Here is a 9,990-nt window from a genome sequence, read left to right as displayed (position 1 = left end):
CACCACGCTAACTAACCCTAGGGTAGAGAGGAGGAGCTAGACAGCTAACCTAACCCTAGGGTAGAGAGGAGGAGCTAGACAGCTACTAACCCTAGGGTAGAGAGGAGGAGCTAGACAGCTAACTAACCCTAGGGTAGAGAGGAGGAGCTAGACAGCTAACTAACCCTAGGGTAGAGAGGAGGAGCTAGACAGCTAACTAACCCTAGGGTAGAGAGGAGGAGCTAGACAGCTAACTAACCCTAGGGTAGAGAGGAGGAGCTAGACAGCTAACTAACCCTAGGTGGAGAGGAGGAGCTACTAACCTAACCCTATGGGTAGAGAGGAGGAGCTACCTAACCCTAGGATAGAGAGGAGGAGCTACAGCTAACTAACCCTTGGGTAGCGAGGGGGAGCTACCTAACCCTAACCTTGGGTAGAGAGGAGGAGCTACCTAACCCTATGGTAGAGAGGAGGAACTAGAGCTACCCAGAGAAGACAGGAGGAGAAAGCACTAACTAGTGTTAATAATGAGGAACAATCCTTGTTCTCTCTTTTCCCACAACACTAGGAACTGCTAATGAAAAAGCTAAACAACATTTGATTGTTTCTCTGAATATTTTGGGCAAAATTTTGACTATTTTACTCCTATTGTTATTTTGTTCCTCAATCTACATTCAGTCATTCACACCTCGTAGTGTTTGTGTGTGTATGTGTGTTGACATGAGTCAGTGCTTGTGTGTGTTACTGTATTTGTGTGCATGCGAGTGTATCTATGTGAGTCAGCTACCAGGCCCTGAGTACCAGGCATTGGTCAGCCCTTTTTCCATCCCTCATTTCCCCTCTCATCCTGATTGGTCCTCCCTCTGGGTGAAATCAGGTCCTCTGCTTTGTTGTTGAATCCATCATGGATAGCAGCCAGTTGTGGCCTCTCTCTCTCCTGTTCCTCACTGACTCCATCCCCCGTCCTTTCTCTTTCTCTTCTCAGCTCCGACTCCCATCATCCTTCTTCCTCGTGGTGACAGAGCAGAAATGGGAAAAGGAGAGCTGGAGAGCCTTGGGAAAGAAAAGAGAGATGAAAGTCATAATGTTTTGTTTGTTTGAGCCATGTAATGGACGCTTTTAACAAGAAGTAAGAGCTGCCCAGTACCATACTATCTGAATAACACATTCATGAATTTTGGAACGCTGATTTCAAATTCAAGAGACGAGAGAGACAGGAGAGAAGAGGGGAGAGAGAGGATAGAGACAAGAGAAGACAGAAGAGAGAGGTGAAAGAGGAGATAGAGAGGACAGAGACAGGAGAGGGGGATAGGAGGTTTACAACCTGGCATAGGATTTTTTTATCTTTGTTTATTTTACAAGACAGGCCTATCTCTGTACTCTTATCCTCTCACCCTGCTCCCTCTCACCTATCCATCGCTCTTCCCCTTACCTGTCAGTCACTCTCTTCAGAGCACGTTCGATGTTCATGCGGTGTCCGACGCGCGTCACCCCAGGTCCAGATAGTCCTCCTTGGTGAGGGAGGGCAGTGAGTGCCGTCGATCTCGTTGTCCAGGAAATGCTCCCTGTGCTCGCCCAGGTTCAGGTATCCCAGCCAATCAGCCACGTCGTATTTTGGTCCAATAAGGCAGTGGCTTGGAGGCAAAGGGCTTGGAAGGGGACTGGGGAGGGAGGTGGGGGTAGCTCAGGCAGGGGGGAGCGGGAGAGAGGGTGAAGGGGAGGGATGAGCTACCAGATAAAAAGTGGGTGGGGAGAGGGAGCGAGACACCAACGGGAGGCGTTTGGGGGAGGAGGGGCGCCAAGAGGGGGCGAAGAGAGGAGGGGGAGGGGGAGAAGTAGGGGTCCCCCATGTGGTTAGCGGGCAGGGCGGGGTCATAGAGCCACGGAGCTCGTAGAGGCTGCTGTAGAGGGGTGTGGTGGGGAGGAGGGGGAGGGAGGAGGGGCGGGTGGACCCAGTTTGGGCCTCTCTGAGGGGGAAATGAGGGGACTGGGAGCTTTCCTACGCTGCAGGTGTGGGACTCTGCCTTCCTGGACTCTCTACTTGGAATGAACTGGAACTCCAGGCGCTTTGGTGCGATACACAGGCCGGTGTTTAGGGAGGTGGGATAAGGGGTAGGTGGGGGAGGACAGGGGGAGTGGGAGCGTGGAGGGGGCTGTACGGCAGCCACAGGGGGCTGGGGGACGGGGGACGGTTCCAGTTGGGGTACTGGGAGGAAGGGTGGGGGACAGGGCGGGCTGGGAGTGGTGGATAGGGGAGGGGACAGGGAACGAACTGGGGGGGGGCTCAGGGCCGAGGCGGAGTCTTCTGAAAACCTAGGGACAGAAAAGAAGGAATGACAATGACACATACTGTACCTACGGTACATAGAGGGGTTATTCATAACACATTACCAACCTCACCACCACTATTTCATAACACATTTACCACCTCACCACCATCTATTCAAACTCACCACCACGTACCACAACCTCACCACCACTAGCTGTCTAGCTCCTCCTCTCTACCCTAGGGTAAGGATTAGGTACAGTAGCTGTCTTGCTTGACTGTTGTTGGCTCCATAGCTGGCTGTTCAGATGTGTTCAGTTTCAGTAGAGACTCCCCTTACAGTTAGTGGAGTGCAGTCAATGAAAACCTGTGTGAGTGACTAGAAATGTTAAGAGCTCTTTGTCTGAGTGAATGTCATTGCTGGAGCGATTTATTGGGATGAATATTCATGTCCATATTCTGTAGTTCAGAATATGGGCATGAATGAGACAAGGTGGCAGCCTACATGCATGTCTTGGGTAATGTCGTAGCGGAGCCCCTACCTGTTGGACTGAATGATATGACTGGTCCCCTGTTGGAAAGAGCTTGATGGGTAAATCRTCACTTGACTGTAGTGGCTGTGTATGAAGGAAACCTGTCTGTATGACTGATTGTGATTGGTTGTCTGTTTTTACCTCACCAATGGGAGGGCTCCATGCTCACTGAAGGCCCTTCGATAAGGACCTGTAAACACATTCTATTTCTCTATAGCTTCTTTATCATCTTAAGTCTTATAACGGCATATTATATACAGACTGGTCACTGTATTACAAATCTGTAGCAAAAATAAGTGCCCAGACCAACAGRATAGAAATAAACACACAGACATGTACATCCTCTCACTCAATAACACAGATCACTATACTGACCAATATAGAAATGCACACTTACAAATTCTCATGTATGTAATGTACACACATATTCACATTCTCTCACACACACACACAGAGTTTGTGTTAGTATTAATGGGACACCTTAAATATATTTGTTTGGATCCAAGATGTATCTGATACTAAAAGGGACTGTGATTTCAGAGTTGGAGGCAATACGTGACATAAACAGTATCTCATTGAAGATTGACTCCATTTATACGAAAGACTTTCGAAGCATCGYAGCAACTGCTATTCAACCGTTCTAAAGTTCTCTGTGCAAGGAGACTGAAAAGGAGAGGGGAGGGAAAGAGAAACAAACTGCCAAATCTTCCTCTTTCCCACCCAATCCCCCCACTCCTTCCAGAAACTCTTTCTACAGAAGCATGAGAACATGAACTGAGGCCCAAATGAGTGGGAGGAGATATGTTCTGTTTTAATACTACAATTGTTCTTACAACAATTTTTTTACTTAAAATGGGTCTGGAATACTGCTATTGATATGAAGAGAATTATTGTTACTATTATCATTACTATCATTGTCCTTACTGTTATAAGGTGCAGTTCCCCATTCTGCCTTTCATGGCTGAGGTGGCGCTCTTGCATTTTAGGCAATGTATTTTCATAATTTTGCCAGTAGTGTTAGTCGATATAATCCTATAAAATTGTTATCATGAGATTCATGACTGTAGGTCAAACTATGACACCATGGTGTCTAACAATTTAAAATGTATATAAATATAAAACTATATTGTTACTTCCAAAAATACAGAAAAAATATTTATTTCTTTTGATGTACAAAATGCTTTACATATCAAGGCTTTTGTCTAGTCATAAAAACACCACATTTCCTTTGCCCTCTTGTTTTAGTATAATATTTTGAAATGAAGGTTTCACTGATGTATGCTTCAGATTGACATTGAGGCCTAGATTCAATCCAGAGGGTGGAAGACCCGCGTTATAGCACGATTGGCATTTAAAGACAATGTTCCCGCATTCGCAGAGACTGCATTCACAGTAAACACTGCATTTGTCGGCTCAATTGGAAATGACCTCTCAATGTCAATTGCGCTATAACGAGGATATTCCGCGTTCTGGGTTGAATCTAGCCCTAAATATATTTTTATGCAAGAATTCCTCTGCCATCCAAGCTTCCTCTCACGTTGAGGCAGCGTCTGTGTATAAAGCTGTGAATATACGTATCACTTTAAACCTCACTGTGTGGAAGCCAAAGTTAGATTCACTACTTTGTCATTATTCACATTATTTTATGCAGATCAAGATGTAGCTATTGTGCCCTTGAAATGGCCACGAGACAAATGGTATTGTGAAAAAGATGCATATAGTTATTCACATCAAATTTGTTTATATTTTGTACATTTCAAGTCATTATGGATCATTAAAGTAGTATTTTATTTATTGATATTTCATTGTTTATCTATCTACTCATTTAAACATGAATTTATGTCAGGGCTATTCAACCGGGGGTCCGCAAAACCCCCAAAACAAAACGTGATTTTTACATCGCTATCAATAACAGAATAAACATTTTGAATTACATACCTACAGTGGAGAATATCTTCTTTATAATTATGTCAACTTTAATCAACTCCTAATATAGAGCAAATTACACTCATTGAAGCCAATAATGACACGAGTGTCTGACATAGGCCTTGAAACAGCACACGTGTAGTTTCCAGTGTGGCGAGTGCTGCTGGAAAGATTTCTTGACTTGGACATACATTTTTGGCAACTCATGGCAAACCTTTGTTTAACTAGCTAAAAAGTTGTTCTTAGTGAAAGTGTTTAAATTACCTTTCTAGGTAATAGGCTGTGTTAGTTTACACACTTCCTCTTCCAATTATGTGGGGAGTTCAAAATAATGACAAATGATCTACCAAATCTATTTTTAAATGTTGATTACTTCCCCTTTCCATTGTCAATCACCTGATGAGAAAATGTCTCATGTATGATGGGGTCGCCCGTTTGCCCGGGAGGGGCTCCCTGGGTCGCCCGGGAGGGGCTCCCTGGGTCGCCCGTTTGCCCGGGAGGTGGTCCCTGAGCAAGGAAAGGTTAAATACCCCTCATTTGTCATTTCACAGGAATTATACTATTAACCTATTTTCACCTTGCATTTACAGTTGGATTAGGTGCTATCAGTTGAACATCTCTTTTCTCCATCACTAAAATCAAATAAGGGCTCTTCCATTATCTCTATTTACTAGACACCATATTGGAGTCCTAAAACACACCCCAGCAGTGGGAGGGTATTGGCAGGTTACATGCATGAGTGCTTTCCATCTCCGATCTGAAGGAGAAATGCGAGGCCTTTAGATCCTTGTTCTTATGCCCACACACACACTTCAGCTGTTTACACAGGCAGAACAATGCAGTAATTCACTCGTTTTTTTTGACAGATCTGGAAAAAAATGTGATTTGTCAAATGACCAATTAGTGGAAAAAATATCAGAATTGGGCTGCCTGTGTAGACCGCCTTACATGAGCAGAGTTCAGGATGGGGAATGATGTTTGTGTCTGCGATGCTGGTGATATAGCAATAAGGACGATGTAAATAATGCTCATCCCAATTATGGTTTAAGATGTAAGAAATCTTACCCTTAAGTTCTAAAGAATCTGTCTTCCAAATAATGTTTCAAATGAAGGTACAATGTTATTTAACTGAAGTGCTTTCTGTACTGCTCGCTCCATTCCCTATGGAAGACCTCTGTTCTGCATGTCCTCCAGGCATCAACTCCCTGCAGAAAGCCCCCTACACAGCTGCTGCACTGTGAGAGACTATGTACTGTTCAGCTGGTTTACAGTCACTGCATTATGCAATGGGTTCATTATCACATTCCTCTTAGAATATCAACAATGTATGAATGCCTGTTCCTGCTGCTATGACAACCTTACCATTTACTAGTGTTGGGTAAATGTGGCAGTGACAAACTTGTTTTGCAGTGTTTTTCACCACCATCTCATAGCAGGATTCAAGAGGTGTATAATTACGCTGTCAGGAGATGGAAGGATCTGGCTGTATAGAAAGCACCATCTTGTTTAAGAGAATYTTTTAAACTGATGAGAAGTATGAGCAGATGAACAGTAACTTACAGAATGTGAAACACGTATGCACATTCATATAAACATAAATATATGAATGTCAAATGTTAAGAGATTAATAAATTAGAATTATAATAAAGATCCAGAAATAAAATTGAGTGGCCATTTATTCCATGTACAAATAAATTGACCATTTGCACAGGGGAGCTCACCAGTGAAGTTAAAAAGGACATGACCCAGAGTATCTGATAAAAATATTTTAATGTTTCAGACTTACATAACAATCAGGAACATTAATAAAAAATCTCACTTAGGTCAGCACATTTCCATTGATGAGTCAGCCCTTGTATTAACAATTCTTCCCACATCTACAGAATTATTAGCAAAAGGGATATTGTTTCGCAATCTTGYTCATGTTGGGGAAATAATCCTTATTGCTTTGATAAATTGGTGAGCTGGTTGATTGAAACAAATAAAGGGACTGAAGTGACACCAGCTGGATAATGCTGGAAATGCAGGTAAAACAGCGCCTCGTGCAAAACACAGGCCCTTAAGTTATCCATTGAAGATCTCACCCCATGTTAATCACCACTCATCTTCTGTGGAGGTCCAAGATCTGCATGAAAAATGTGATAGAAAACTGTCTGAAAATAATTACATCCCAACCTACAAGGATCCTATGGGATTAATGATCAGACTCAAGCCTGTCAGAGCCAGAGAGCACCTTATCGCCACAGATATTCAGAGCCCAGTGCAAAACGTCACAGGAGAAAGACATTAAAACAAGGATTCAATTTTAGTAATATTAGTACTTAAAGCTCACCTTGTAGTTTGGTATCGACTTAGCCTTGTCACCTTTGGGGGAAATAAGTTCCATTAGGACAATAATCAATGAGCATTAATAAAAATCTACAAGACTCAGACTAACATTATCCTCAGACTCAGGCCTGTCAGAGCCAGAGAGCACTTTTTCGCCACAGAGTTCTCAGAGCCCAGTGTAAAACATCATAGGAGACGTTTCAGACAACGTGCCAGACACCGCAATGCCCCAGGTAACTTGCTAGTTAAGCAGTGTCCATAGAAAGGTTCACTCCTCTTGGGTATTGGCAAATATATCTCGTTTTGATTTAGCCTAACACTTGATTTGCCTCAAGTCGAAATAAAAAATTGAAAGTTCCATACAAACGTTTAAGTAGCTATAGCTAACTACTTAGCCAACATGAGCTTCCTGCTGACGTTCTACAATTAGCCTACTTTTTCTAGCAAGCTGCTAACGTTAGCTAGCCACATCGAGGGAATTCGTCTACTGGCTACATAAATAAAACATGACTGCTGAGGAAAGGAACTATCTAGCTATATTGTTTAATTCAAATGAGACGAAAATGTCCAGCTTCACACTCACCAAGCCACGTGCTGACCCTCCAATTTAACCTTAGGAAAAGGCTGACCCACCAAAATGGCCGGTTTTATATGTTCTTCTGGAGGGCCAAAGAATAGGACCCCATTTTTTTGGCTGCCTATCGTAGGCGCCTTAAGTAAAATACAATCACCTTTGTTAGAATTAACAACTTGAAGTCGAACTATGAAATTAAATGTATTTAAAGTGTATTTATATGCTATTTAATTGTTAACTACTTGCAACATTTTGTCTTGGATAAGATAACCATTGGAGAGGCAATACATGCCAAAGCATACATGATTAATTGGTAAAAGAACATGTGATTAGGATACTTTATTGCCAGAGTACACTATACACTTCAGTATAATACACATATAATACACTTCAGTATAATGGTAACGTTGTGTGAGTGGTTCTTGCTTTTGGAAGCATAATTGTGTGGATTGATAATACTGTATTTCCCCTCAATGACAGCCCAATGTTTTAGGTTCAGAATCATTTGGGATGAGCAACAAGTATTTAACATAGTAATCAAAACTGTTTAAATTCAAATTTAGTCAAAAGTACTGAACCATGACAATAACATGAGCTTGAATGCCACGCCTGCATTGCAGAGTCACTGTGTCGCAGCTCAACTGTCTCATTTTTAAACGACAAGTCCTGGCAAGGCGAACAGAACTGTAGCATACCATTAGGCATGAGATCATAAGGTATGTGAGTGACTGCTGTTGGTAATATGGCCCCCTATTCATCTCCAGAGATCCCCAGCTTTAAAGTAAAGCACACATTCTCTCTCTCTCTCTCTCTCTCTCTCTCTCTCTCTCTCTCTCTCTCTCTCACACACACACTCAGACGCACACACACTCACACACTGGATGTCCTCACCAGCTGTGGCAGACCCCCAAACACCCTTGGGGAATGTATAGAGGAGTGGCAAGGGGGACGTATAGGGGGTGGAATTTTGTTCTTCTTATCTTTGACTATATAATATGTGATTCTGTGGCTTGTGTAGTGGTATTTAACAACATACATACACATACATACATATAGTTATATGACAAAACCTTATGCTCTATATAGCACACATACACAGTGCTCTGTAACAGTCCTAGTCAAAGGTTGCTACCCCAGACCACAGGCACACATACACAGTAAAAGCCAAAAACACTGCACACTTCATTAACACTCCATGGAGAGAGAGAGAGAGAGAGAGAGAGAGAGAGGGGAGGAAAGAGAAAGAGGGAAAGAGAGCAGAAGTGGGAGGGGTGCTGTCCAGTGGTGTGGTACAGAGAGCCAGAGAATTAGTTTTCTGCAGCTGTTTTGAAGAGAGAGAGGGAACGGAGAAAGCGGGTGAGGGAGGAGAGAGGGGAAAAAGACAGCCAACTCATCTGACACGGACAGTGGGCCAAAGAAAGGGAAGAAGAGGAAGCAAAAGCACGGTAAAAGGAGTGGAAGAGAGAGGAGAGAACTACAGAGAAAACTGAGCAGGCTAAGGGGAGAGACAGAAGGGGAGAGAGAGAGGAGGGTGGAGAGAGAAGGGGAGAGAGAGAAGGGGAGYGAGAGAGGAGGGTGGAGAGAAACTTAACCCAGAAAAGAAGAGCAAGTTAAAACAGTGAGGCCACCAGCAGCAGTGAACGAGTGAGAGGTAAGAAACTTTTCCATGTATTTCACTGTAACCTCAGATTTCTCTGGCTGAATTCAAACTTCATTAAGACCTGATACACTGATAGTTTACTGTACAAGTCTATTTTTGTATTATGCATTCATCTGTTGCTATATATTTCCTCTATGCGTGGGTGTATGTACTGAGTCATGTGTGACAGCCAAAACGGGGGACAGGGGGAGGAGAGAGAGTGTATGCCAGAGGGGGTGATGGGTACTGTGGTGGGGGAAGAGAAGGTAGACAGGGGGTGAGAGAGTTGGCAGTGGGAGTATGTGCCAGGCTTGAGCATTTCAATAAGTTTCAGAAGATTTACATTTTCTGCTCTCTCTTGGGGTAGGCTATTGCAAAAGTGTTGGACTCCTCCAAAGATTTCTAATAGTTTGACTTGGACAGCACACAGGCATTTCAGATTTTTTGGCATGGTCTGTGATCAAGTCAAATCTATGCCAGTAGATGGCAAGTGAGATACAGTGGGGCAAAAAAGTATTTAGTCAGCCACCAATTGTGCAAGTTCTCCCACTTAAAAAGATGAGAGAGGCCTGTAATTTTCATCATAGGTACACTTCAACTATGACAGACAAAATGAGAAAAAAAATCCAGAAAATCACATTGTAGGATTTTTAATTAATTTATTTGCAAATTATGGTGGAAAATAAGTATTTGGTCAATAACAAAAGTTTCTCAATACTTTGTTATATACCCTTTGTTGGCAATG

General features: G+C 43.0%; 1 protein-coding gene, 2 long non-coding RNA genes and 1 other non-coding gene across 6 annotated transcripts in view; 1 reads left to right on the top strand and 3 right to left on the bottom strand.

The window, feature by feature from the left end:
• Positions 1–6: 6 nt before the first annotated feature.
• On the bottom strand, positions 7–1,664 carry LOC139025935 (uncharacterized). 2 transcript variants are annotated; one of them, XR_011477617.1, is made up of 4 exons: positions 1,412–1,660; positions 408–1,032; positions 87–276; positions 7–49 (listed from the first exon to the last, which is right to left on the bottom strand). It is a non-coding gene; the product is annotated as an uncharacterized lncRNA (long non-coding RNA). The 2 variants fall into 2 exon arrangements; XR_011477616.1 differs by lacking the exon at positions 7–49 and having other exon boundaries at positions 56–276; positions 1,412–1,664.
• A 4,793-nt stretch (positions 1,665–6,457) lies between these two features.
• LOC112076124 (uncharacterized) lies at positions 6,458–7,681 on the bottom strand. Its single transcript, XR_002895111.2, has 2 exons — positions 7,037–7,681; positions 6,458–6,829 (listed from the first exon to the last, which is right to left on the bottom strand). It is a non-coding gene; the product is annotated as an uncharacterized lncRNA (long non-coding RNA).
• Positions 7,142–7,230, bottom strand: LOC112076125 (small nucleolar RNA SNORD88). The gene has a single exon (XR_002895112.1). It is a non-coding gene; the product is annotated as a small nucleolar RNA SNORD88 (small nucleolar RNA).
• A 1,205-nt stretch (positions 7,682–8,886) lies between the features above and the next one.
• The window catches only part of si:ch211-51c14.1 (protein kinase C and casein kinase substrate in neurons protein 3), a 17,548-nt gene continuing 16,444 nt past the window's right edge, over positions 8,887–9,990 (top strand). For both annotated transcript variants that reach the window (XM_024143003.2, XM_024143004.2), the window contains exon 1: positions 8,887–9,257. The gene's annotated coding sequence lies outside the window, so the exon portion shown is untranslated. The remainder of the gene's footprint in view (positions 9,258–9,990) is intronic.

The sequence above is a fragment of the Salvelinus sp. IW2-2015 genome, unplaced genomic scaffold, assembly GCF_002910315.2.
Source record: "Salvelinus sp. IW2-2015 unplaced genomic scaffold, ASM291031v2 Un_scaffold3586, whole genome shotgun sequence".
Classification (NCBI taxonomy): domain Eukaryota; kingdom Metazoa; phylum Chordata; class Actinopteri; order Salmoniformes; family Salmonidae; genus Salvelinus; species Salvelinus sp. IW2-2015.
The sequence above is the reverse complement of the archived record's forward strand: the minus strand, read 5'-3'. Positions and strand labels throughout refer to the sequence as shown.